This window comes from Urocitellus parryii, chromosome 3 (assembly GCF_045843805.1).
Source record: "Urocitellus parryii isolate mUroPar1 chromosome 3, mUroPar1.hap1, whole genome shotgun sequence".
In the NCBI taxonomy this organism is placed as follows: domain Eukaryota; kingdom Metazoa; phylum Chordata; class Mammalia; order Rodentia; family Sciuridae; genus Urocitellus; species Urocitellus parryii.
Window position 1 is genome coordinate 168,279,182 of NC_135533.1, and position 27,958 is coordinate 168,307,139.

A 27,958-nucleotide genomic window follows, 5' to 3' on the forward strand; every position below is an offset into this window, starting at 1 on the left:
AGGAAACAGTGGGTAGTTCAATATTGGATTGGCAAGTGCTTAGGAATGGTGGGAAATAAAAATAGAGAGTTAGTTGGGGTCAAAGAGGAACAGGCACTGAAGACCAAGGTAAGGCTTTTGAGATTTACCTTATTGAGAGTGGGGGGTTAATGACAGCTTTGAGACGATGGAATGGGCCCCATGGTGCAGAAGAACATGGCAGGCAGCGTCAAGTAGAAATCCGTGGAAACAGGCCTGAGACTCAAAAGGTTTTGCAAAGGGAGAATTACAACTCCCAACCTCAGGTTGGAAGATGTTACTGCCTCTTTTAGATAGCACAGCTGGAGGAGAAATAAATACTTCTGACCAGTTTTAGTACCTGCTTCTCTCTCCTGTATTCAGAGTCTGTGTTGACCTGACCTGGAGGGATCTGGCTGCCACCTAAGGGAAGATAAAATATGACCAGCTCAGTAATGGAAACCAGGGTCACCGACGCAAACTTGCAGGAAAATACATCAAGAATTCTCTCTGCCTCACCCGAGTTGGAGCCCAATTTATCTGCTAGCTCACGGGGCTTCAGCATGCTTGTAGACAGAAAAAGGGGAAAAAGAGGAAGAGGAGGAACCAAAGGAGGAGAGAGGTCAGGGCAAGGCACCAGAGTGTCCCACCCCCAGAAAGCTTGGTGACAGCAGGCAGCTTCCAGAGAACTCGCGACCGGCCCAGACGGAACAATTTCTGGGCAACTAGTACTTTGGAGGTGTCATCTCATTTAATCCTCGACACAGCATCGTGGGGGAGTTCATATGATTCCTACCTTATAGAAGAAGAGTCCCCAAACTCGGACTCAGTGAAATCAAACAGCTGAGAATTTTTCTGTGAGTTGGAGAAAAGTGGTTTGGCCAAGATTGGAAGTCCCAGTGGCAAACGGGCCAGCTGGGTCTTATCTTGGGTCCACCTGGGGCCATATTTTCCCACTGAGCAACTCAGCCTTCAGCTCAGCTACCTGCACTGACTGTGATGCCCAGGTTACCCCCAGGAGCAGGCACGGTGGCCATCATTATCTTTGCTTTCATTCATTCCCTTGACGCTCTCCTCTGTATTGATCTGGATTTTCTTTTTTTTTCCTTTTGGCCTTTTGAAGCCGTGTGTTCATTTCCAAGAAATTTTCCAGATCAGCCTCAGAATGACTTGTCAAGCTGTGCCCCCTGTGTTGGCTGCCTGACACGCTGTAGCCGCCCCACTCTTCCCTGATGTTTACCTTTCTCATCCAGATTTCTGACAGGGGTGTGACAGCTGTGTCCCCCCACTCTATTCCTCTCCTGTGTTTTATTTTCCACTCCACCACGCTGAGCTTCACAAATCCATTTCTTGGTGTCGATCCCTCCAAGGATGCCCTGGCAGCATAAGCGTATCCCCTGTTATATATTGCTTGTCTTCTCCATCTTGGACATGCACAGGCATATACCCCTTATTGCTTAAAAAAAAAATAATGTGCAATCCAGAACGTCAGATCAGGCCGACAGCAGCAGGCAGGGAAGGGTAACAGCTGGGGAAATACGTGGAGCCAATTGTGGACTCAGAGGCCGTGATGACAGGCATCAGCCACCCCATTCGGACACGGGGATTTTCTTTTTGTTGTGACTGTGGTTAATTCAATCCTATCCCAGTAGCCTTTAACCTATGCATCAAAGTGCTCCCTGGCCAGCAACTCTTACATTTTCTCAGCTCAGAGAGATAATTCCCTGTAAGGTCGGCAATGGGAAAATTTTGATGAAAGTCTATGGGGTCAAAATAACAGGGCATTTGATGCTGAACCACAAGATGCTTTGTCCGTGGCATGGATCTTTAGCCCCAGAGTGCAAGAAGGGGAACAAAGACCTCAGTCTTGTTTGGTTACTGCAAAATGGAGATATCGTCATTGATTTCTTTTCTACCCTTTAACAGTAATGTGTGCCAATCGCAAGACTTTCAGAATTCTATACATGTCTACCCTCTCTACTGCATAAAATAATCTCAGTTAGCAGTATAATAAATATTCTTAGTAATAGGTTAGGAATATAAAATGTATTTTTTAACCCAAAGGGATATGTACCTAGCGAATGCTTTCTTATGTCTGACTCTGTATTGTAGTCACATCTCCATATCAAAACATGGTCTTCCAGTTAAAGATGAAACAGTACAGATATTTTAATTCAACTTCTTTCTAAACTCATACAAAACAACTTTTAAAAAATAAAAACTTGCCGGGCATGGTGGTGCACGCCTGTAATCCTAGCACTGGGAGGCTGAGGCAGGAGGATCACAAGTTCAAGGCTAGTCTCAGCAACGTAGTGAGGCCCTCAGCAACTTAGTGAGAGCTTTTGTCAAACTAAAAAATTAAAAGGACTAAGGATGTGACTTAGTGGTCCAGCACTCTTGGGTTCAATCGCCAATACCAAAAAAGAAAATATTAGACACATTTATACACATGATCGCCACACATAACATAGGTAGGTAAACAAAATTCCAAATCACATGCCATGAACCACAAACTGCAAAGTCAGCCCTGTGCTTTATTAAAAAAAATTAATTTGTTTTAATTAGTTATACATGACAGTAGAATGCATTTATGCACTTTGATATATCATACATAGTTGGGATATAATTTCTCATTTTTCTGAGTGTACATGTTGCAGAATCATATTGGTCATGTAGTTACATATACACATACAATAATAATGTCTGTTTCATTCTACAATCTTTCCTATCCCCACATCCCCTCCTCTTCCCTCCCACCACTTCCCTCTGTCTAATCTAAGGTAAATCTATTCTTCCCTAGTGCCCCCCACCTCACCTTATTGTGAACTAGCATCCACATATTAGAGAAAATATTTGGTCTCTGTTTTTTGGGGGGATTGGATTATTTTGCTTAGTATGATATTCTTCAGCTGCATCCATTTATTGGCAAATACCATCATTTCATTCTTCTTTGAAACCTGGTCCAAAATGAGAAAAGTTGTTGAAGGCTACACTTCACCTCTGTAGAAATTAGGTAGGACATAGGATTCCCTCAATATGCAAATGACTCAGTCCTGAAAAGCTAAGATGATAACCCATTGATGAAAACAATGAGCCATAGAGACATAGGAAGTCCAGAGGAAAAATAGTGTACTCTCTCTTTCTTTCTGCTCCAATAAAATACTATATATACTGAGTAATTTACAAAGGACAGAAATCTATTTCACACAGTTCTGGACGCTGGAAAGCCCAAGATCAGGGCATTAGCAGGTTTGTGTCTGGGGCACCTCATTACTGCATTCTCACATAACCAAAGATGGAAGAGGTCTAGCCAGTTACCTCCAGCCTTCTTATGAGAGTACTCACCCATTCTTCAAAGTGGAGTCCTCATAATCTAATCACTTTACAAAGATCATAGCTCTTAATACTGTTGCATTGAGAATCGGGGTTCGACATGCATTTAGGAGGGAACACAGACATGAAAACCATCACATGAGGATAGTTCCTGCACAGTTCCATGTTCCACTCTCCAGGAGGCAAGCTATATAAGCAGGTGGAGCTCAACAAGGTACATGTCATTTTTATTGTCCCAAATCCAAGTTCATAATGTGGCTGGATGACCTGATTTGCCCATTCCATGCCTCGTGTAATTAGAAATAGCATCTGGCTTCCACACAGAGGGAATGATCATTTGAAAAATAAATTCCATGGTCTCTCTCTCTATTACTAAAAGAGTGTTTTAATCAGATTTTGTCTGCTGAAAATAAAGACCCAACCAGAACAATTGTAGAGGAGAAAAACTTAATAATGTGGGCTCATGGTTTCATAGAAGGCTGGCTCCGTTCCTCAGGGCTCCAGGTGAGGCAGAACATCATGGTGGAAGAATGTGGGGTGGAGGAAAGTGGCTCACGCGATGATCGGGAAGCACAGAGAGACTAAGATGAGCTCACCAAAAGTGTATTCCAAAGCCACGCCTCCAATGACCCACCTCCTCCAGCCACATCTCAACCACCTTTAGTTACCACTCACTGAATCCCATCAGGGGATTAATCCACGGATTGGGTTAAGGCTCTCAGGACCCAATCATTTCTCCTCTGAACCTACTTGTGTTGTCTTACACGTGAGCGTTTGGGAGACACCTCACACCCAAACCGTAGCAGAGAGATTTCAGAGATGAGGAAAGACTAGCCAAAGATAGACAGCATTAATCGCCAAATTACAATTTCAAGACCACAAACAGGGAGGGGGGATCCCATATAAAGTTTGGTGGTCTCCATTGTTAATGGTATGGACATGAGGTGTTCTCCAAAAGTTCCTGTTAATGGCGGAATATTCAAAGGTGAAAAGATTGTAAGAGCTGTAATCTTTGGGTCCATCTTAATTTGAATAGTTATCAGCTGTAGGCAGGTGGGGCATGGTGGAGGAGGTGGCTCACTGGGAGCAGGCCTTGGAAGGGTTCATCTTTCTTGTGGCCCTTCCCCAACCTGTTTCCTGACCCCTCCATGAGCTGAGTAGCTTTCTTCCCAAGGGCCCTTCCTCCATGATGTGCTGACTCACCTTGGGCCAGAGCAAGGTCATCAGCTGTCTATGGACTGAGATCTCTGAAACTGTGAACCCCCAATAATCTTTCCCTCCTCTAAATTGTTCTTGTCTGGTATTTTGTTCACAGTGATGAATAGCTAACGAAACCATGTATAAAACAAAAATTAAAGACAAAGAAGGATGAAATGACTGAAAATTGGAGAGCAGAGGTCAAGAAAGAATGAGGTTACACATTAAGGGGGTTTGAAGGGTTCTCTTGAGTTTTGGGTAACTATAAGGTTGTGCCTGCATAGAGTAAAACCCTGCAAGCTGAGAAAAAGGATGACAGAGTTGGAAACTCGAAACAATTTCCAGAGCCCAACAGAATTGTAAGGTGTTCAAGTTTTGACCAGCCAGAGTGAAATGTCCACAGTAATCACCTGTGACATTCAGTAAACATTCCAGAGGGATCATGACCTAGTAATGGCAAAATGCCTGCAGCAAAGCCTCCTCTAGACAAATCCTCACAACACTTTAAAAGAGGATTCCAAGAACTTAAAGGGGCTTATAAATAAGTGCTGATAAACTAGCAAAATGTTAGCTCAAGTGCCTTTGGGTTGGCATGACTTAAGTCAATTTTTTTTTGACAGAGATGTTAAGTTTGTTTGTAAGATAAAGGTAACAATGTCGTTAATGTTACAAAACTAATTCTCATTTTGCTTAGGTTACTGGCCTATTAACTAATTGGGATAATATTTGTCTCTATTAGGTTTTTAAAATATAATGTTCATGGCTTTTCATGTATGGTAAACTTTTAATGTTTTGACAAAGAAATAACTTAAAAGGTTAACCGTGTTTGATTTTCATGGATAAAAATAGCTGTTAAAATTAAATGAATTGGGTAAATACAAATGGGATAGATTCCCATGAGGGTATGTTTTAGAAAAAAATATATCTAAGTTATTTGTACATTAAAATACTAAAATATCAATTGCTAAATGTAAATTCACGTATTCTTGGTTTCTTAAATTCTATAAATGAGAATGTATTGGGGTCTATTAAATGTGTCTTTATAAATTATTGATACATGTAAAAATAGCTCAAGATTATTTTTTTCTGGGTCTTCATTAAAATAAAAGATAACTAAGAACTTAAATTCTCATTAACGTAATTCTCTATGAAAAGAGTTCAAAAAATTAACCTGTGTTTTAATGATGAGGAAAGTATAAAAAGGACATGCTATCCTATTCAGAGGAGAAGTTATCTAAACTCACAAGTTGTGCAAGGATTGTTTCAAAATGTAAATTTTAAAAATGTTCAGGCAAAATAAAATAACCAGTAAATAAAAAGAAATATGAGAAAGTTATAGGTATGGGGATCTATTGTCAGTAAGAATGGTTAAATGTAAAGACGATGCTTTGGAATGAGAGGCGACTTTTGTAGGGCCAAACAAGATTATCTTGACCTAAAAGAGAATGACTGGATTGTTTCAGGATAGAAGGAAGAAAGATGGGTGGGAATTGGAGATGTAAAAAAATTGTACAGGTCTAGGTAGATTATAGAGTGTTTACGAAGGACAGGTGTTTCTGGAATGAGATTTGTGTGTGATTGAGTTGGCAATAATTTAAAAGTTATTTGAGGGGTTTTCCTACGATCAAAATTTGGAGCATGGATATCTGGTTCTAAGTTTAAACAACAAGATTTTCTTAAAACAGTATTCTGCTCTTAGAAACATTTACAAAGAACCTGCTCTAAAAAGAAAGACTTTGTGCTTTATGCAGACAATTTTATGTGTCTTTTGCTGATTGTTGGGTTTTCATTATTTAGGGAAACTACGTCTTGAGAACTGTGCAGTTTACTTTTAGCACTCCAGTTGAATGGCCAACTATTATTTTAGGTTCTTATGGTATATTTTATACCCTAGATATCAGTGACTAGGGATGTTTATACATCTGAGGGATAAAGATGCTGCATGTTTGAGGTGTTTTTTTAAAATACCTTTTTAGTTGTCAATGGACCTTTGTTTCATTTATATGCAATGCTGAGAATTGAACCCAGTGCCTCACACATGCTAGATAAGCACTCCACCACAGAGCCACAACCCCAGCCCCAGCATGTTTGAGTTTTATCTAAATGTTATAATATAAAATTTTGTTAAGTTATAGGCACACAGGTTTAATACATACAGGGTAACTGACAAGTCCTTTCTTTTATACAATATACATTGTATATGGACATTAAACATGTAAAATGGCCAATAAAACTTATGACATTACTATGTTTTGTTTGTTTGTTTTGACTAAACACATGTTTTGTTACAGTACTTGTGAGATGCACTTGTAAATCAGTTAATATGTCCATTTGTGATCTTAATACTGTTTCCTAAATTTATAAGATGTCAAAAGCTATCCTTTGTTTTTTTTCTGTTTGTTTATTTGTTTTGTTTTGGTGCTCTTAACCTATGCAGACCTGTTAAAGGCAAAGCCACATAATAATAATTATCTTACTGAGCTATAAATTCTAAATTTCACTTTGACAGTTAAAGCTAAATTAATATACAAAAAGGACTTCTGTATAACTGTGATGCTAATTATTACTGGCTTCTTTTTATGCTAAAAGTATTCATGTTTCCTAAGTACACAAGCCTTCTAAAATACAAAGCTTAAGAGAACATTGACCATGTTGGTGTTTTCCCAACTGAATTTTTTTTTTTTGAGAGAGAGAGAGAGAATTTTTTAATATTTATTTTTTAGTTTTCGATGGACACAACATCTTTATTTTATTTTTATGTGGTGCTGAGGATTGAACCCAGTGCCCCGCGCACGCCAGGCGAGCCCGCTACCGCTTGAGCCACATCCCCAGCCCCAACAACTGAATTTTTTTTTTATAGAGACAGTCTTTAATTTCAGGATTGTTTATGTGCTCCTCACTGCATTATGATTTTAAGTGAAGATAGGTAGACGTGCCCAAACAGGATGCAGTCCAAACAGTGCCACTCTGATTAAGAGATCAGGCATTGATCACCCAGGGAGCACACACGTAAACAGATACATTCAATTTTATTTTTTAAACATTGCATTTATTCTTAAAGGAAAACAAGTTGGGTGGGTACTTATTTATGTCATTTAATATTTTGTAATTGGATAAAAGTAATCTTTTATGAAAAAGTTAGATTTCCCAGGCTTGGTGTAGTGGCTCACGCCTGTAATCCCAGTGGCTCTGGAGTCTAAGGCAGGAGGATCATGAGTTCAAAGCCACCCTCAGCAATTTAGGGAGGTCCTGAGCAACTTTTCGAGACCCTGTCTCAAAATATAATATATAAAGGGCTGGGGAATGTTGCTCAATGGTAAAGTCCTGGGCTCAATCCCCAGTACCAAAAAATAAATAAATAAATAAATAAATAAAATTCGATTCCCAGGAAAACTGCTGAAGAAAATTTCAGGCAAGATGGACAGAGATTATGCTGTGTTTTTTTTTTTTTTTTTTACACTTAAATGTAGATTTAAATGTCTGGAGATGTTAAGAGTCTGTTGGTCATGTAATAATACTATCATAATTTTTATCATAAAATGCTATATACAATGGAAAAAATGAGACTGTTTTTTCAATTGCTAAACTTTCCTCAAAACACTAACAATGTCTATTCTATGTCTTTGTCACCCACAGTTTTCATTCTTCTCTAAAGCATTTTCGATCATAGTCATAAAAACGATTCACAGGGGACTGGGGTTGTGGCTCAGAAAGCGGTAGAGTGCTCACCTAACACATGTTGGGCCCTAGGTTCGATCCTCAGCATCACATAAAAATAAATAAGTGAAGGTATTGTGTTCAACTACAACTAAAAAATAAATATTTTTAAAAAATGATTCTCAGGTTACTCTTAGATATAGTTTTTTGACAAAACTAGGCTTTTTTTTCAAATAAAGTTGTTTTCATGGAAACATCTTTGATAAGTATTTGTATTACTCCAAAAATTATTTCTTGATTTAGAAATATCATGCAAACTAGATTTGTTTTGCTCTTATTAATTTTGTTGTGTATTTTCCTTGTAAAACTCTGTAATTGTTGCCTGTTGATTTTTTTTTTTTTTTTTTGCAGAAATACAATTTCCAACAGAATTTAACCTGAGCGGTATCTTTGAAATGAGAACTATTACCCACAGAGCAGCTAGGATATGGCCCTCCCTCCCTATACTAACACTGACCCCCCACTCACTGAAAGGAGTGAAACGAGGACGGAGGCTTTAGCTCAGTGGTGGAGCGCTGGCCTAGCCTGTGTGAGGCACTGGGTTCAATCCTCAGCAACACATAAAAGTAAATAAATAAATAAAATTAACTTATTAAAAAAATGGTGAAACTAGTCTTCTGGGAATTCAACAGTTGAGACTAGGAAGCCCAAACCTAGGAAGATAAAAGGACTAAGAGGAGGGACAATATTTTGGCTTGTGCCTTCCAAGGACAGCCAGGTCCCAGTCCCTGAGTCACCTGACTTCCTGGCGGAGGATCACAAGGACTCCAGAGAATGTGAAGTCAACCTGTGTGTTCTGCAGAGAGAAAGAGGTCATTGGAGAGAGGAATGTCCCGAGTACTTCCAAGGGAAGCCACATGCTCAGAAAGACCGTGACACATTCTGGCAGAGGGCATAATGGTAGAGGAAAAAACAAAAGAATTCAAGAGTTACTCCCAAGACCCTAAAAAGTAACCCCTGAGGAGCCTCAACTCGTCTTAAAGGAAAATACCTGATTTTTGACCAACATAGGGGCGGTTTGTTCACTCAACAGGGGAGTAAAACAAATGTGCCATCATTGGGATAAAAGCCATACATAAAAGCCTGTAATCCCAGCGACTCAGAAGCCTGAGGATGGAGAGTTCAAAGCCAGCCTCAGCAACTTAGTGAGGCATTAAGCAACTCAGTGAGACCCTGCCTCTAAATAAAATACAGAAAGGGCTGGGGGTGTGGCTCAGTGGTTGAACACCCCTGAGTTCAATCCCTAGTACTTGCCCCTAAAGGTCAAAGTTGACTTTAGAGTTCTTAGCCCCCAGATAGAACCCATCCAAAGAGCAGTAGCTTATTTCCCAAAGAGTTTCACCCTGTGACCCACAGATGGCCCAACAATTTGAGATTAACAGCTACAATGATGATGATTTTCTTATTCAGGTCTCTAAACTGATCTTGGGATAGGCCATCCATACACAGGCAATGAGCTGCAGCCAAACCCAGGGCCCCGCACACACCTGTATAAACCTGCAATCAGACTGATTCTTGTAGACTTTATGGGAACGGTCATATCTCTTGCTCCTGGGGTAAGTAATACAAAAATAAAACCTAACTAAAACCCTTAAAAAAAAAAACTAAAAAAACTAAAAAGGTGTACTTGCTGGCTTGCAGCTTTTAATAAACTCCTTGGCCAAAACCGTGATTTAAAAAATGGGAAAACATTAGAATTTTAGCAGAGGAGGGAGGAATTTGTGTACTCTTGAATTCCATCGGCTGTGTTTGGTTATATACCTCAGAACAAGTAAAAATTAACATTTAGGAGCTATACAAGGAAACCATATGGCTATATAAATATAACCAGGAAGGATTTATCGAGTGATATACCATCTCTTCTGGCTTCTACCATTTTGGGGGCCATTATTCACCATGATCCTACTTCTGATTTGGGGGCCTTGCATAATTAACACAACTGTCAGATTTATGTCTTCTAAATTTCACCAGTTCCAAGTCAACTGATGTGAACCATGGTTTTCAACCCATCCCAGACAGAAAGCCTGGGCCACCGTAATTGTCCCATTTAGATTAGTAAGTGGAAGATTTTATGTCAATAGACATGTAGGGTTAATATATAAATGTCAGCATGAATAAATTACAAGGACATGGAGACCTCTACTCTTTCCCCCACAAGAATAAGGACGATAAAATCTCTCAGTGGGAGAAGAGGTCATCCGTGATCATAATAAGGGACAAAGTGGAAGACAGACTCTTGGGCCTCAATTCAAAGTCTTTTCCAACTCCCCAGTTCTTACAATGAATGCAATGTGTCTTTCCCCACCACCTTTATCTTAACCAGATCATCCATAAACACCAAGTATAGGTAACGCCAGAAGGTAACTTGCAGGAGACTGTCACACAAAAAATGGACACCTTAAAATCTGTACCGTAAGAATGCTAGACCTTCCTGCAATAAGGCAAGAAAAAGAAAAGAGCATAAAAGAATGATTAACATTTTTTTATTAGGAAATGGCATGCAAAACCTTAAAAAGCCTAAGAAACTACGAAGGAAAGCATGAAACTGCTAGAACTCCTAAGTAAGTGTAGCAGATGTGTCAGTTGAATAAGCACACGAGAAGATATTACATGATGAAATCATCTCCACAATTATGGAAGATAGAAGAAAAATGTAGAAATAATGATACAACATAGGGTTTTATTCCACATGCCAATTTTAATGCTTTTATTGTAACAATTACAGAGAAATGCATTATACATAGTTACTTGTGGTATCTATAACATATATACAATATACCAACTAGCTTTAGCCTGCATAGCATTTCACTGAACAGATGTATCTTAAATTATTTAACCACACTCTTTATAATGGAAATAGAAATCCCAGACTTAATAGTATTTTGAATAATAGTGCAAAGAATATTCTTGCACAAACATACAGGTTTTAAAGAAAGGGATGCTGGGTTTCCAGTGGTGGTAAAGAGACATATTGGGTGCACATCCAGAATACACACACACACACACACACACACACACACACACACACACACACACGGTTTGTTTATGTGTATAGAGACAGAGAAAGAGAGAGAAAGAATGAACCTATATGCAATGACTGCCCAGAAGAACAAGCCTATAGCCAGAGACCTTCATGTGTCTGTGACAATCACAAACTTGTCACTCCTATGAAGTTAACTTATTATTTCCTTGGAATAAGTTTATGATTTAATCTTCCATGCAAGCAAACCTGAACAATACCACGTAATTTCTTCCTATCACTTGGAACTTAGAATGTAAAAATTCTTTTTTATTTGCTTCTTTTGCTTAACATTATGTTTAATCTATAAACTGTTCTGAGAGCTATGATTTGTTCATTTTCTTGTAGTATAATAGTCTCTTGTATATTACATTACAACTTTTTTAATGATCCTACTGTTGATAAGTGTGTTTGTCAAGTTTCTGTTACTGTAACGAATACCTGAGTTAATCCAGTTATAAAGAGATAAGGTTCATTCTGGCTCACAGTGTCCAAGATTCCAATCAGTTGGCCCCACTGCTTTTAGGCCTGTGGTGAGTCAGCACATCATGGCAGAGAGTGCAGGGAAGAGCAAAACTGCTCACTTCTGGGCTGGGAAGTGAAAAAAGGGAAGTGGAAGGGGCTGGAGTTCCCCTATCCCCTTCAAGGGTACCCCCCTAATGACCACATCTGCCTCTCAGTATTCAAGTTTTCATGACCTTCCAATAGAGACAAGAGGGAGACCCAGATTTTGACACATGAGCTTTTGGGGGACATTCAACATCTAAGTTATGACAATGAATGTCTGAGTTGTCGGCAGTTTTTATTTTAATGTACTTCATTTTTTTTTTAAAAAGAGAGAGAGAGAGAGAGAGAGAGAGAGAGAGAATTTTTTTAATATTTATTTTTTAGTTTTCGGCAGACACATCATCTTTGTTTGTATGTGGTGCTGAGGATCAAACCCGGGTCGCACGCATGCCAGGCGAGCGTGCTACCACCTGAGCCACATCCCCAGCCCTTAAATGTACTTTAAAAAGTAGTTTTGCATCTGTCTATCTATCTATCTCTATACACACAAACATATATACATACATGTATCCATACATACATCTGTATCATATATATATATATATATATATATATATATGATTTTACTTTCCTCACATGTATATGTATTATATTTTTATATATTTCTTCATATATATCATATGATTTTACCATCTTTTTTGCTATCTTCTGAAATACTTGAACACTAAAATAATAAAAATGAATAATATAACACATGTAGCCGGGTGCAGTGGCACAATCCTGTAATCCCAGAGGCTCAGGCTGCAGAGGCAGGAGGATCTTGAGTTCAAAGCCAGCCTCAGCAACTTTGTGAGGCCCTAAACAACTCAGTGAGACCCTGTCTCTAAATAAAATATAAAATAGGGCTGGGGATGTGGCTCAGTGGCTGAGGGCCCCTAAATTCAATCCCCATGACCCCCCAACCCTGAAAAAAAATAATAAAACACATGCAAATTTGCTCCAGCCTGAATAGTATTTCCTTGACCCCAGGTGTATCAAAGTCTTTAATTACTCTTCTTATAAAGGCAATGGAAGTTGCTAATTTAAAAGAATCATAAACAGCAGTGCAACCAACAGTCAACACACTGGTGAGGGAGGAGACAGCTGCTGGGTGTTGGACGGTGCAAGGGATGGCATCTGTCCAAACGCAGGATAACTTCCTTTCCTCACCTCACCCTTCACATGTTCCCAGGAGAAGCACCCCTGCAAGCTGGTTCTGCAAGGGGAAATAAAGTGAGAAAAGAGTAAGATGGAAAGAAAGATAACAGAAGACAACAGAAACAGGAATTTAAAAAACGTAAATAGGAAAGTTGAAAGAAAAAGGCAAGGAATTCACATAGAGAAGTCAGTTAAACAGTATGTGTTAACTCTTCACAGTAATTGCTTCATATTTGCCTTTTTATCCAAATCATTTGGGGTGGTTACCAGGGATTGAACTCATGGTCACTCACCCAATGAGCCCCATCCACAGCCCTGTTTTGTATTTTATTTAGAGACAGGGTCTCGATGAATTGCTTAGTGCCTTGCCTTTGCTGAGGCTGGCTTTGAACTTGTGATCCTCCTGCCTCAGCCTTCTGAACCACTGGGATTACAAAATCCAAATCATTTTAAATGAAATTGCAGACATCATAATACTTTTCCCTTCAATATTCCCACCTGCACCTCCTACAAAAGGCGAATCTCCTATGTTCTCAACATATCATTGTCCTCAAGAAAATGAATCAATAATTTCCTAATGGTGTCTACATAAACTCAGTCCAGTTTTCAAAGCAGAGCACCGGAAGAGAGAGAGTCATTATAGAGAATGTGGACATTATAGGGAAACAGAATAACAGGGCAAAAAGTTATCCATAAGCCCATTCCTTTGCACAGAAAAAACAAATTCTTCACCATCTCATTGATATGTGGAGTGTAAAAAGTCAAATTCTCTGTTCAGAGAAGCAAAGAGTAATGTATTAGTTTCCAGAGCCCAGGGGTGAAAGTGTTAGAGAGATGTTGATTAAAAGACACAAAATTTTGCTGGGCACGGGGGCACATGCCCATAATCCCAGCAGCTGGGGAGACTGAGGCAGGAGGATCAGAAGTTCAAAGCCAGCCTCAACAAATTAGTGAGAACCTAAGCAACTTAGTGAGTCTCTGTCTAAATAATTTTTTTTTTTTTATAAAAGGGCTGGGGATGTGATTTAATGGTTAAGTACACTTAGGTTCAATCCCTGGTGCCAAAAAAAGAAGAAGAAAAAAAAGATACAAAATTTCAATTAAAGAGGTAGAATAAATTCAAGAGATCTATTGTACATCGTGACCATGGTTAATAACAACCCTACATATTTTTAAATTGCTTAGAGAGTGGATTTTAAGTACTCTCACTTCAAAAAAAAAAAAATCCTGTGAGGTAATACATATGTTGAATCATTTTATTTAACCATCCTACTGTGTATACATATATCAAAACATCATGTTGCACTCCACACACAATTTTTACTTAATTAAAAACAAATTTTAAAAACACGTGGTTCTGCATGAAAATGTTAAAAAAAAGATTAAAAAATCAATAAAATTGATGCAAATAAGTGAGCATGCACAGGACAAATGGTACTCAGATCAGATCCTGCTCATCCTGGTTCGTCCTCCTGGCAGGTGGAGACCGTGGGCCCATGAATTCCACCCCAGACTTAGCCACATTTCGGCCCCACCATTTGTCACTTGGAAACCTGCCTAGGACCTGCTAACAGAGATTTGAGATGAACATTCTGTGTCCAAGTGCCAAAGCCAGGACTTATTATAGACCCTCCACAACTCTGCCTACTTTCTTAAAAAAAAAAAATTACTTTTCCTCCTCCCAAGCAGAAGCTCCAGATGAACTGTCCTGACAGCTTCCGGTACCCTTGGAGTCTTCAGAGAGTCCACAGACGTCTCAAGAAGAGGGGAAACAGTTTCTTGGTAGGAAGGCAGTGTTTGGAGACTGCAGCAAGAGCTCGAAACATAAATCACTTCCAGATCTCTCTGCGGCAGGCAGCCAGCCTGTACCAGGGCACGCTCTCAGCAGACGGCGTTCCAAGGGCTCAGCCTTCCTTCCTTTTTTTGTCACACGGGGGGATATTTGTGAGCTAGTTAAACCACAGCCAGGGCTTCAAAGGGGTAACTCTAGGCTTTGGGAGGAAGGAAGAGCACCCTGCTGCCTCCTGTCTCCCTGTTACCCTGCTTGTCCCCAACCCACTCTCCACTGCCACCTGCTTCTCTCTCAGTGCCATTTCTTAGCGACAGGGGTGAGACGACAGATCAGGAGAGAAACTACTTGCTTGCAAACTTTCCTGGAGATCTAAGGCCCTTTCCTTCCCAGCACTGCTTTCAACCTTTTCTTTAAGGTAACATTCAAAACACAAAGGGAGTAAGATTATGCACTGCTCTGAGGGACAGTCTCCTTCCTGGCCTGGGCCCCCAAGGATGGATCAGATCTTCTACACACAAGTAGCCTGTTGCTGCTGTCCTTCATCAGCTTCCCAGACTCCCCTCCATCTTTGCACACATCCAGTGTCTTCCGGGACACTGGCCCTCACCTGAATTGTGGCATCTGTCATTTGGGTTTGTCGTTGATAACTCCAATCCTAATGGATGATAACAATGATAATAAAAGCTCTTTTAAGTTTGTGTAAGTCACTGCAGCGGCATGCTGGCTGGTTCTCACAACTGGGGTCTGCCTTCTCTCTGGGTTTGGATGAAGCCCCCCCAGTGCTCCTCAGTGAGCTCGCTCAGTCTCTCCTGCTGTCTAGAGACCCAAATCTCGGCAGTGTCTTCTTCCATGCCACGTGACAGAGAGGCCCATGACAGAGCCATAGATCTGCTCAGGGTCCATGATGTCGAGCCCAGGAAGCTAAAGCCTAGAATCTCCTCCTACCACCTGTACCACTTACCCCAGTAAATGCATAGGCAGCCCCAGATGAATTACATGTCCAAATTCCTCTATGGGCCTGAGCAACAACTGCCCATCTTTCCATTAAACCCTCACTTATGAGGGTTTAAAGCCAAGCATGGGGAAATCCAGACCATTCCCCTTCTTCTTGCTCTTCCTCCCCACAGGCTCCTTTTTGCCCCCTGTCCTTTACCAGGCCAGAAAAGTGGTGGCATATTGGCCTTTAACTTCTCGAAGGGCCAGCCTCATTTCAAGAACAGAGGAATCTGCTCCACGGAAATCAATTCAACTGGGTCATTAAATCTATAAACTGGGTCCTTCCTCTGTGCATGCCAAGAACCCACCGCACCCCAAAAGAGGGAATCAAGTGTATTGCAAGAAAATGGTTGAATTTGCAAGGTGTCATGATGTCTAATCTGCTTTTGCATCTCAGAAGCTAAGGATCATGTCCTTCCTTGTCTGTGATTTCCAACCTTAACAAATCCTAATCTTTCATCCCACACGTCCTCTAACCAGGCAGATGACAGCGCTTTTGGTTTGCATCTGGAATGTCTCCCAAAGGCTCTTGTGTTAAAGGCACGGTTCCCAATACAGCAATGTTGAAGGTAGGACTTTGGGGGAAGTGATAGGATCATAAGGGCTCTGAGCTCATCTGTGGAGATATCTGCATGGACTATTGGGAGATGGTGGAAACTGGAAGAAGTTGAAGCTACTTAGTGGGAGTTGATCCTTAAGGGAATGCTCTTGGGGACTATATGCTGCCCTCAGCCCTTCCTCTCTGCCTTCCTGTCATCATGAGGTGAAAAGTTTTGCTCTGCAATGCCCTTCCGCCATGATGTTCCTACCTTGCAATGGACTGAAACCATGAGCCAAACCAAATCATTCCTCCCGAAAGGTGTCCATATTGGGTATTTGGGTCATAGCCATGAAAAATTAACACACCGGCCTTGACAATGATCACAATAACAAAGACCACATCCACAAAAAGAAAAAGAAAAATCCCATTAATAGATTCTAATAACTCCTATATAACAAGCAACCCTCCCCTTGGGTTATACAGAGGTTCAAATAAGATTTTGCATGTCAAATGCTTAGGAAAAAGCCTGATAGATAAATATGCAATAAAGTGTAGCTGTTCATTATTATTTGTCATTTACAGTGTCACTTAACCTACTGAGACACATGAGACAACTTGAGCAGCTGTTGCCATCTTACAAATTAGAACAATGTGGCTCAAAGACACTCCTACTTTCTCTGAGTCATATGAAGTCTGAGCCATGGGAACAAATCAGAATTCAGAGTCTGAACTCTTGTATTCAGAGTTGTACTCATTCTTCTTTTTTTTCTGTGGTGGAAAGGAAGGGTACCAAGGATTGTACCCAAGGGCACTAACCACTGTGCCACATCCCCAGACCCTTTTTGAATTTTATTTAGAGACGGGGTCTTGCTAAGTTGCTGAGGCTGGCTTTTGAACTTGTGATCCTCCTGCTTCAGCCTCCAAAGCTGCTGGGATTAGAGGTATGTACCACTGTGCCTGGCCTTCCTTTCTTTCTATCAGGTTCTATCACGTTTTACAAAGTCTTCTGGGGCTCTTAGGTCAATGATGAGCAAACCTTCTTAATAAAGGGCCAGGGAATAATTTAGGTTTCCCAGGCCAAAAAGTCTCAGTCACAACTCAATTCTGCTGATGTAGCATGAAAAAAGCCACAGACATGAACAAACAGGTATGGCTATGTGTCAATAAAACTTTATTTAGACAATCAGGTAGTAGATTGGATTTTTGCCTGTGAGCTGCAGTTTATCCACCTTGGCTACAAAACAGTAACAAGTGCCTTGGGCATAAGGAGTGATCCAAAATGAGTTAAGATGGATAAATGAATAGAACAATAGCTCATTCTACTCTAAATTCTGTTATTCCAGTAAGTGTCTACCTAATCTAGCATCAAATTACACATGTCCTTGGATTATTCAGAATTGCTTCGTATGCCTCTCCTTTTTCCATATGTGAAATAATACTGAATTCATAGGAGCCTTCTGACTGTGTAGTCAAAGAGGACTGGAAATGAGGCCTAACTTTTCCAGTTGAGTAATTTAATTCACCTTGAACTTCTGTTACCACATTTGCAAAATGGGGATAGGAATGCTTACTGGTGATAGGATGAAGTTCAGAAATTGCATTGGCACAGCGCAGAATGAATAGTAGTCATCATTGCAAATGAGTTTCAGACAGGGGCTAGGTCTTCTTTTTCAGCCTCTTACCCAAACGTTGTTTTAGTGTTCTTCGTTGATTTAAAAGAGAGTGGGAACTAGGGAAATGGTGTGTTGGGCCTGGCCCGCAGGGAGGGACACACACCACATGCCTGAATTGCCTAGATGTTGTCTCCTGTCTCTTGCTGTGACTGACTGCAGAGGTTTTGCAAAGGACCAGGGAAAGGTCTCTACTTGTGACCTAAGATCATGGTTTCTGAGAGATGGACAATGTGTTCAAGACCTATGTTTAAAGGCACTGTTGAAGAGTTTCATATTTCACAGTCTAGGTTAAACTCTTCATCTGATATACATAAGAAAGTAGTAAGTCTTCTATATGGCGAACACAAACTAGAAGCAGAGGAGATATGATCAGTGGCAGAATAACTAGTCTTCACTATATTCCTGAGAATTAGAAGATAGTCCTAGCCAGGTGGCCCATGCCTGTAATCCCAACAGCTTGGGAGGATGAGGCAGGAAGATTGTGAGTTCAAAGCCAGCCTCAGCAACTTAGCAAGTCCATAAGCAACTCAGTGAGACCTGTCTCTAATAAAATACAAAAAAGGGCTGGGGATGCAACTTAAGGGTTAAGCATCCCTGGGTTCAATCCCTGGTACTAAAAAAAAAAAAAAAAAAAAAAATGACAGATCAGTGGATCAGTGGTGCCTGACACTCATTATCTGGCTGTGGGCAAGGCAGCCCCATCCTCTTAACTGGGAATCAATATTTTCCAAATTTCAGAAACTTATATACCAACCTGATGTTTTTAATCATGTCCATGTATCTGTTGTAATATCATTTTCCTTTCTATTTCAAATAAATCAACTATTTTATTTTACTTACTGTGTTCTATATAACATGTATAATATACCTTAATATATTAGTTATGATTCATGCATATTTTTCCTATCATTCATGGTAATAAATGCACACATACCTATGGCAACTCTAATAATACAAATGCTTCTTTATGCAGCACCAAGTGTCATCCTAGGTGTCACCAAGAGTAGGTGTTCCCAAGTTTTGGAAACATTGCATTTGCTCATGATTAGCTACATTGCTGGATTCTGTTTCACCTGTGCAGCACCATGTCAGACACACACTTGGCATTTGCATTTACATAGAAGCCCTTCCATTGATATTTATCATCTCCAAAGCACTTCAATAGAGATGGGAAGGAGATGGAACACACAGGAGAGAATTTCCTTAAAGGTTTGCATAAACTCAGCCATGGAGAGAAACAACTGGAAGATCCCAGAAGGAGAACTAAGCCCCGTTTGCTCACTGTAAAGAAGAAGGCACTACTTCTGGGTGAGAGGAGTGGCCTCCCTCCAAGAGAGCGGATTTCTTTAGAGGGTGTTGATTCTGATTGCAGAACCTTAACCTTGAGATTTTATGATCCCTTAAAGTGTCTTGCTCTTTCCACTAACAAGTACTTGCTGATAAGTTATCTGGCTGGATTGCTAGAAGGAAAGTCGTGAGATTCCAGGCAACTTCAGGACATTATTAAAGCAATATATTTTGATATTATTACCAAGCTTAATCCTACGTTGAATCTGCAGTTATGGAGTTCATTCTAAGGCACTTGATTGTACCCAGAAGAGAAATCGTCTTATAAGGAATTTTCTCAAGCATGCTTGAAAGAAGGGTAGTACATGGCTCAGTAAATACAACAGCTTGGACAGTTATAAGCTATCAAAGTAAGTTGAATTGACTTACTGATATAACCTGCAGTGAATGAGTTCCATCTCTGAGATGCTCCTTGGAAGGCTGCAGAGCGTATGATTTTATGAACGTCTTGTGATTATCAATATAGATAAGGACTGATGCTGTCTGATATTTGGGGGAAGACTATTTGGACCATATGACTGATTTGTTTTCGATCAACAAACAAATTTAGTGGCCATTAAAATTATTTAGCTTTGAAAATCACTATTAATTGTTGTAATGGTCAGCTGCCCTCTTAGGAGATAAATAAGAGTAGATAAGGGTGAGAAGATACAGCTTTTTTTTTTTTTTTCAGAAATCCCTTTATGTTCTTGCACTAGTTTATGGTCAGGTGTCTTCCATTAGGTAAACTAAAAAACTTAAGCTGAACCTGATTGTCTTCCTCAGGAAGCCACTTCTCTGAAGCTGCATACCTCACAAGGATGCTGAATTACTTATTCAGAGATTTTGAGCTGAGGGTGGTGATGCACTCCTGTAATCCCAGCAGCTTAGGAGGCTGAGTGCTTTAGTCAGCTTTTTAGCTGCTGTGACTAAAAGATCTGAACAGAGCAATTATAGAGGAGGAAAATTTTATTTAGGAGCTGACAGTTTCAGAGATCTCAATCCAGGGACAGCAGGCTCCATTCCTCAGGGTTTAAGATGAGGCAAAACATCATGGAGGAAGAGTGTGGCAGAGGGAAGCCGCTAACATGATGTTCAGGAAGCAGAGAGACTCCACTCTCCAGAGACAAATAGAGACCCTAAAGCCATTCCCCAAATGCCCACCTCCTCCAGCCACCACCCAGTTAATCCCATCAGGGTCCATTCACTGATTGGGTTAAAGGTTATGATCCAATCATTTTTCCTCCAAATCTTCTTGCCTTGTTTCACACGTGAGCTTTTGGGGGACACCTCATATTGAAACCATACCACTGAGGCATCAGGACTGCAACTTCAAAGCCAGCCTCAGCAATTTAGCGAGCTCCTACGCAACTCAGCAAGACCCTGTCTCTAAATAAAATATTAAAAAGGGTTAAGATGAAGCTCAGTGGTAAAGCCCCCCTGGGTCCAATCCCTGGTCCAAAAAAAAAAAAAGAAAAAAGAAAAAGAAAGAAAGAAAAGAAAAAGCACAGTCCTTATTTAGTCTCATATTCCAAAGAGTGGCTTCAAACTAGGACATACCCCTGCCTAGGTGAGATACAAATAAAGCTCTCAAGGCAGGCAGAACAGGAAGAGTCCAAGAAAATCAATGTATAGATCCTCAGCTCTTCACCAAGTTTGATCTGCCTAAGAAGTGTCCTGAGGCTGGGGGTTTCCTATTCCAAATTCTCTTTATGCAATCTGTAGAAAGATCTTGAAACATTCTCAAGGAGAAGAACTAAGGCCGTGAGCAAGGGAGGAGTCCTGCACCTTCAGCTCCCAAATTTCCTTGTTGAAGAACCTTTCCTCTGGAAAGAAGCCATGAAGTGGCCATCAGTTTTATCTTGGAGACCTTGAACTGTTTATGTAAGAAATGGAACTGGACCCAAATCATGGTGCTATGATTTGAATGTGGGTTTTCCCTTATGAGTTCATGTGTCAGAAGCTTGATCCTCAAGGGTGATGGTATTGAGGTGGGGGGATCTGTAAGAGGTGGAGCCTACTTGGAGGTCCTTAGGTTGCTCTCTGGCTTCCTGGCTGTGGCCATATATTTCTTCCTCCATTCTGCCCTCCTTCCTTCCATCCCCCACCACACTCCCTTCCTCCTCTCACTCTCTTCCTCTCTCCTCCCCCATAGATGTTTCATTTGCCATTATACTTCACCAGCGACCAAATCAATGGGATCACCTGATCTTGGACTTTCAGCCTCTGAAACTATACTCGAAATAAACCTCTTTTCTTTATAGACATCCTGGCTTCAGGCATTTAGTTATAGTAACAGAAAACAGACTAATTCAAGCTATGTGATGGAATTAATATTGCTTTTTTTTTCCAATTTAGCAGGTCAGTGATATCTCATTTGAGTATAGGTCGCATAACTAAATTTATCTGTTGTATAGATTTTACTTTCCTTAAAGAGAAGTCATTTCTTACATTTAATGATCATATGTATATTATGTTAATATATTAAATCTTACACATGACTCAGAAACACCTGCATGGGTATGGTACTGTTCTTTATTAAAATTAACCTAGTTAGTTTTGGTTTTCCAAGATTAAAATACCGATCAGTTACACAAAGATAAACTTAAGTAGTTTATTTTCATTCTCTAAGTAACTGATTTATTTTTCTATCACTTCTTCCAAATTGAACCTCTTATCTTCAATTATTGGCCAACGAGTAAAGGACATTAAAAGATTTTTATTTTTTGCTTTATGTGTTTATGCCATAAGCATTGGGTAAAAATGAACAATTTAAATAAGGGAAATTGTTTCACATTTATAAATTTTGGTATAGTTTCCAAATTTTCAACTTAACATTTTTCAACTAAAAACTGTTTAGGCCAGTGACTGTAACTCACTTAGGAAGCATAGATACATTTAGGAGAAGTCAAGTAATTATTGCACAGGTTAATACCATTTATTTCCTGTAGAATGAGGCAATCAGTCATTACAAATTAAAACTGTAGATCATCAATTGCAGTGATCTAGTTGATTATTAGCCTCTACTAATTTGCAGTTGATAAGCCTAAAGTTTGGCTCTGTACCAAAGGTTACTATTTACTCTAAAATTACCCTAGTGTCAACCTTAGTAGGACCACTCATGAACAAGCTAGTGGCTTTCATCAAGGACAGAGTAAAACAGTTCAGATGATGGTTCTACGTACCCACTATCAAACCCTAGACCCAGAAGGAGAATCCTACCAAGATGTAGGGCCTGCCCAAATAGACCCCCAATTGGGGGAACCATGATTGGTCCCCAAGTTTCCAGACAAATGGAGGAATGAGAAACTGATGTAACTTCATTTTTGAGAAACCAGTTTTTAACTCAGGGCCTGTCCAGAGGGAGGGGGTGTGACCCTTGTCCTTGAAAAAACCCACAGAGCCCTCCTAGGCACATACCCATCTCTCCTGTTTTTAAATAACAGGAGAGATCTGCGGTGCCAGATGTCCCTGACTCAGTTACACTAGGTGAGGACCCATAGCAACCCCCTAGCAACCACCAATCAGCATGAGACAGGGAAAATATCTGAAATGCCAGGTGACCCTCCCAGTAGTTTCTGTGGTTGATAACATGTTAGGAAACCTGTAGTTTGGCCCATACAGCCCCCATGGATTAAACCAATCAGTTCAAAGGCATCCCCTTCTTGTACTAACCAATCACCCTTACCCAACTTGTTCCCACCAGTGAATGTGCTAATCAATGTTAAGAGTTGTTGTTTGATTTTCCCAAGGTATGAAATGATTTGCTGTGTGATGTTGTGATGCATAGAGTATCCCCCCCAAACCTATAAATCCTCACTGAACTGAGGGACAGGACTCACTCCTCAGGACCGCTGCATCGGAAACGGTTGTGAGTCCAGGCTTGAGCTTGCAATAAAGACTCTTTTGTGTGATTGCATCGGAAAAAAAAAAAAATTGAGTGGGCAGCTGCGGGCTGCTGAAGCCTTTCACATAAACACTGTTAGCTGTCAGTGGCACAGGATCTTGCTACTTTTGAGCTTTGGTGCAAAGTGTGCCCTGGTCTGAGAACAGAGTAGCCTCATGGGGAGCTGGAGAGAGTACCATCTCTCTTTTAATCATCCCTTTGCAATCTGTTTTTGTTTTATGTTATTGTTTTTGTGGGAGAGTGTACCAGGGATTGACCTCAGGAGCATTCCACCACTGAGCCACATCCGGAGCCCTATTTTGAGTTTTTAATTTAGAGACAGGTTCTCACTGAGTGGCTTAGCACCTCGCTTTTGCTGAGGCTGGCTTTGAACTTGAGATCCCCCTGCCTCAGCCTCCTGAGCTACTGGAATTACAGGCATGTGCCACCGTGCCTGGCCCTGTTGCAATTTGGATGCAAGTTCCACCAAGGAGGACTGTGGTCCAAAGGCAGCAATCACTTCTTATCCGTGGGAAGGGCTCAGTTACACTAGGTGAGGACCCATAGGTGAGTCTCCAGCATGTTGCCAGGATTCAGAGCGTGCCTTTGGATCTCCATCCTGACCTGGGATGGTACATCTTCAAAGTTCTTCGAGGGATACCTTTTGTTTGTTAGGGTTGTTCATTTGCTGAGTTGTTCACATTGACTATCTTAATGTAATCCTTGGGAAAGAACTGAAAAGATAGGATGCTGGGCTGCGAATGTAAGAACATCCTGCCCTGAATGGTACTTCTTGCTCTGAACTTAATTCAGCCTGTTGGGAGGCCGTCAGCAATCAAAACTCTCAGGCTCAGGCTGCAGCGATGGCTCAGTGGTAGAGCGCTTGCCTACCATGTGTCAGGCAGTGGGTTCGATCCTCAGCACCACATCAAATAAATAAATAAACAAACAAACAAATAAAATAAAGTATTAAAAAATAACTGTCAGGCTTGATTTTGAGCTCCACCTCTGCCACTTACTGGTTGAGTGACCTTGAGAAAATCATCCTCTTGGTTTACTCATGCAGACAATTATGATAATAAAAGCATCTGTCTCTTAGTCTCCTAAGGCTATTGTGGAGAGGAAATGGAAGAATATAAATACAGCGTTGAGCACAGTCTCCAGCATGCTGCCAGGATTCACAGCGTGCCTGCTCCGGATCTCCATCTTGACCTGGGATGGTACATCTTCACGCTTTCTCCCGATTTATCTAGACTTCCTGGAAACCACAAACACACCCATTTCCTATCTGGCTGAGAATGCACCCAGAGGTCTGCCAATCTTCCTACTGGCAATCTCCCCATTTCCCCTACAAGTCTCCTTATTGCCCCAGTTCATGAGGCCAAAAACGTGCTTATTTATACATCCCACAAAGCCGTGAGGAGCACTGGGATAGCCCAAGCCTTGCGGTAAGCCCAGGGGTGAGCAAAGCAGGCAGGGCCCCTACCCTTTTGAAACTCACAATCTAGCAGGAAAACAAACTATCAGTGACAATAACTAACCAATTTGGGTAATAACAGATACCCTGGGAAAGCACAGCAGAGTTACCTGTCCTTATTATGGGAAAGGTGGTCGGGGATTAAGGGGAAGTTAACTTTGCTTTCTTGAATGATCAAAGTCTTGCACCCCCTCCATGCCAACCGGCTACTCCAAAGTACAAATCTCTGATTACCAAGAAGACCATATAAGCAAGTGGGAGATGTGCTAATGGAACTGTATTTCAGATGTCATCAGCAGCACTCTCTTGGACATGAAGCATAGGTATTTATACGGTTGACTCCCAGAATGAACAGTCAGTGATTTCCCAGGTATAGAAAATACATTTTCCATTTCACAGCTCAAAGCGGAGTCTGTTTCTCAAAGGCATGTACTGGATGACAATATCATTTCCAACACAGAATCTTGAACAATTTTTTTTTTTGAGAGAGAGAGAGAGAGAGAGAATTTTAATATTAATTTATTTATTTTTTAGTTTTTGGGGGACACAACATCTTTGTTTGTATGTGGTGCTGAGGATCGAACCCGGGTGAGTACGCTACCGCTTGAGCCACATCCCCAGCCCCAATCTTGAACAATTTTTAGACTTTTAATCCAGTACTTCCATAAATATTATGAGATAAGATCCTGCCCCCCATAGACAGTCTATTTCCTCATATCACTTGCTGAATAATCAGTCATCTCTTCCACATTCATTTTCAATTTCTACTTTCTCATACACAAAATTCCCATTTATTTACAAGTTTATTTGGGGGACTCTGGGTCTTGATCCACTTGTCAATGACATACTTTTCTAATTGCTACTGCTCTATGTTTTGGTGCCTGATGGGGAGATGCCCCCTCTTTGTTTAATTTTTTCTTGGCTGTCCTTTGAAATCCATAATACTAAATATCTTTACAAAACAGCTGAATCTGAAAGTCTATTATTTGTACCTATTTCTCAATATAAAGTTCTAAATTATGGAATATGCCTTGCTTTTCAATATTTATTATTTTCACAGATTTTTTAACATCTTTATATCTGATTCTACTTGTATATATAACAAAAAATGGGGTCGTGGAAACACTATGGGCTTAATAATCATAGGATCTATATTTGAGACCAGAGTCTGCCATTTGTCAGCTGTGTGACCTGGGAGACACCAATCACTCTCTCTGAGCCTGGGTTTCTTCATTTTTAACAAGGAGGTAATAACAGCCTCTCTCATTGGGTATCATGAGGATTTTATAGGAGAAGCCATCTAAATATTTTAGAAAAGACGCCGGCACACATCACAGAGATATTAGAAGCTATAGGAGTGAAAAAATAGGCTATAATGTTTTTTAATGGTACATAGTATTCAGTACCATTGTTGTAGAAATTGGCTAGAACATTTCACAAGCAGAGAAAATCTTGTCCTGGAACTGTAAATCTATATAACCTATGGTTTGTGGATAATGGACATTTTGATGATCTCATCAGATTCTGTGACTCCTATTTTTCAAGATGTGTGTCCAAGTCTTTGACTTTGAACTCCAATCAAGAGAGGAGCCCACCCCCCACCACCACCACCAAAAAAAAAAAAAAAAAAAAAAAATTCAAACAGTGCATTTGCTAAACATAAATGGACTGTAGTTGTCATTAGGGTGTCCTAAGAGATGAAGGTAACTTATAAAGCAATGTGTAAACAAGATAAACTAGGGAGTCCCAGAGTCTGCATCCCAGGAAAGATTACCTTATTAAATGATTATCAGGAAATCAATCACTTTGGCCTGTAAATAACTGCCATGTGTGGTAATGTGGCTGTCACACTATATCTGCTACAACTCAACTAGAAGAAAAGGAAAAATGCAAAAGTGTGAATATAAGTCCATAAATATCTCCAAAGAGACTACTGCAAATTTAATTAACTGAGCAATTGAGTCTGACTTCTTTAAATTTAGATCTGAAATATGAGGCATTCCTCCAGAGTATTCTTCTTATTAGAACGAGGGAGGGTAGGAGAAGCAGGGAGAAAACAAAACAAAACAAAAGCTCCATTGAATTTTAGCTCAGTAATGTTTTATCATTAGAAGAGATTAAAAGAAGGAATTGTTATGTCTCTTATAATCAGCTTTTGAGTCAGCTTTTTCCCTGCTGTAGCTAAAAGGACCCAACCAGACCAACTGCAGAGAAGGAAGTTCATTTGGGGGCTCACGGTTTCAGAGGTCTCAGTCCGTAGACAGCAGGCTCCATTCCTCAGGGCTCGAGGGGAGGCAGGACATCATGGAGGAAGAGTGTGGTGGAGGGAAGCAGCTCACAGGGTGATCAGGAAGCAGAGAGAGACTCCACTCTCCAGAGACAAATAAGACCCCAAAGCCACGCCCCCAATGCCCCCTCCTCCAGCCACACCCACCTGCCTCCAGCCACCACCCAGTTAATCCCATCAGGGGGTCCATTCACTGATTAGGTTAAGGCTAAAATACAACCATTTCTACTCTAAACCTTCCTGCTTTGTCTCACACTTGAGCTTTTGGGGGAACACCTCACATCCAAACCATAACAATCAGTAAAGTACATTAGGCAAACACCCCCCCGATGTGGCTGTGTTTCCCAAAAAATAGGACAAAGTCCTCAGTAAATAATTTGACTACTACAAACATCGTGATCCCTACTAAATGTAAAGAACCAGCGCTATACAAAAAGATGTGGCGCATAAGGCACCATATCTTGGCAGAGCACCATTTCTTTGGCTTCACCTTCCAGGGGCCCAAAGTTCAGAGGAAGGTAGAGAAGTGAGCGTGTGGATCACGCGGTAGAGTGGGTAGAGCTCTTGGTAGATGCTGGTGGCAGGCCTTCCCTGGCCCCTGGGGCTCAGCCCCGAGTTTCTTGTTCTGCATGTCAAAGTGGCCAGCTCACAGGGTTGTGATGCAGGCTTGCGGTTTCATGTTTATCTGCCTCAGACATATGTGCCTTTTTGGGAACATCTTGGCCTTCTCGGAGCTTTCTGATAAGGGACGGTCACGGTAACCCAAGAGTAGCAGGTGTTATTCCTCCTCTGTTTTGGCTAAATTTCCACTGCAGTTATAGAAAGTATATAAGGGAACAAACTTGGATAATAAACGGCACACATGCCTCCTCCTGGATGAAGAACCTTGGTGTCCTGTGATTTTTTTTTTTTTTTTATTTTTTAACCTCGACGTCTCTCGCCGGACTCGGTTCCCGTTAGCCGGACGCGGCATCTGGAGGTCCCACCGAGATCCGGAAAGCAGAGGTAAGCGG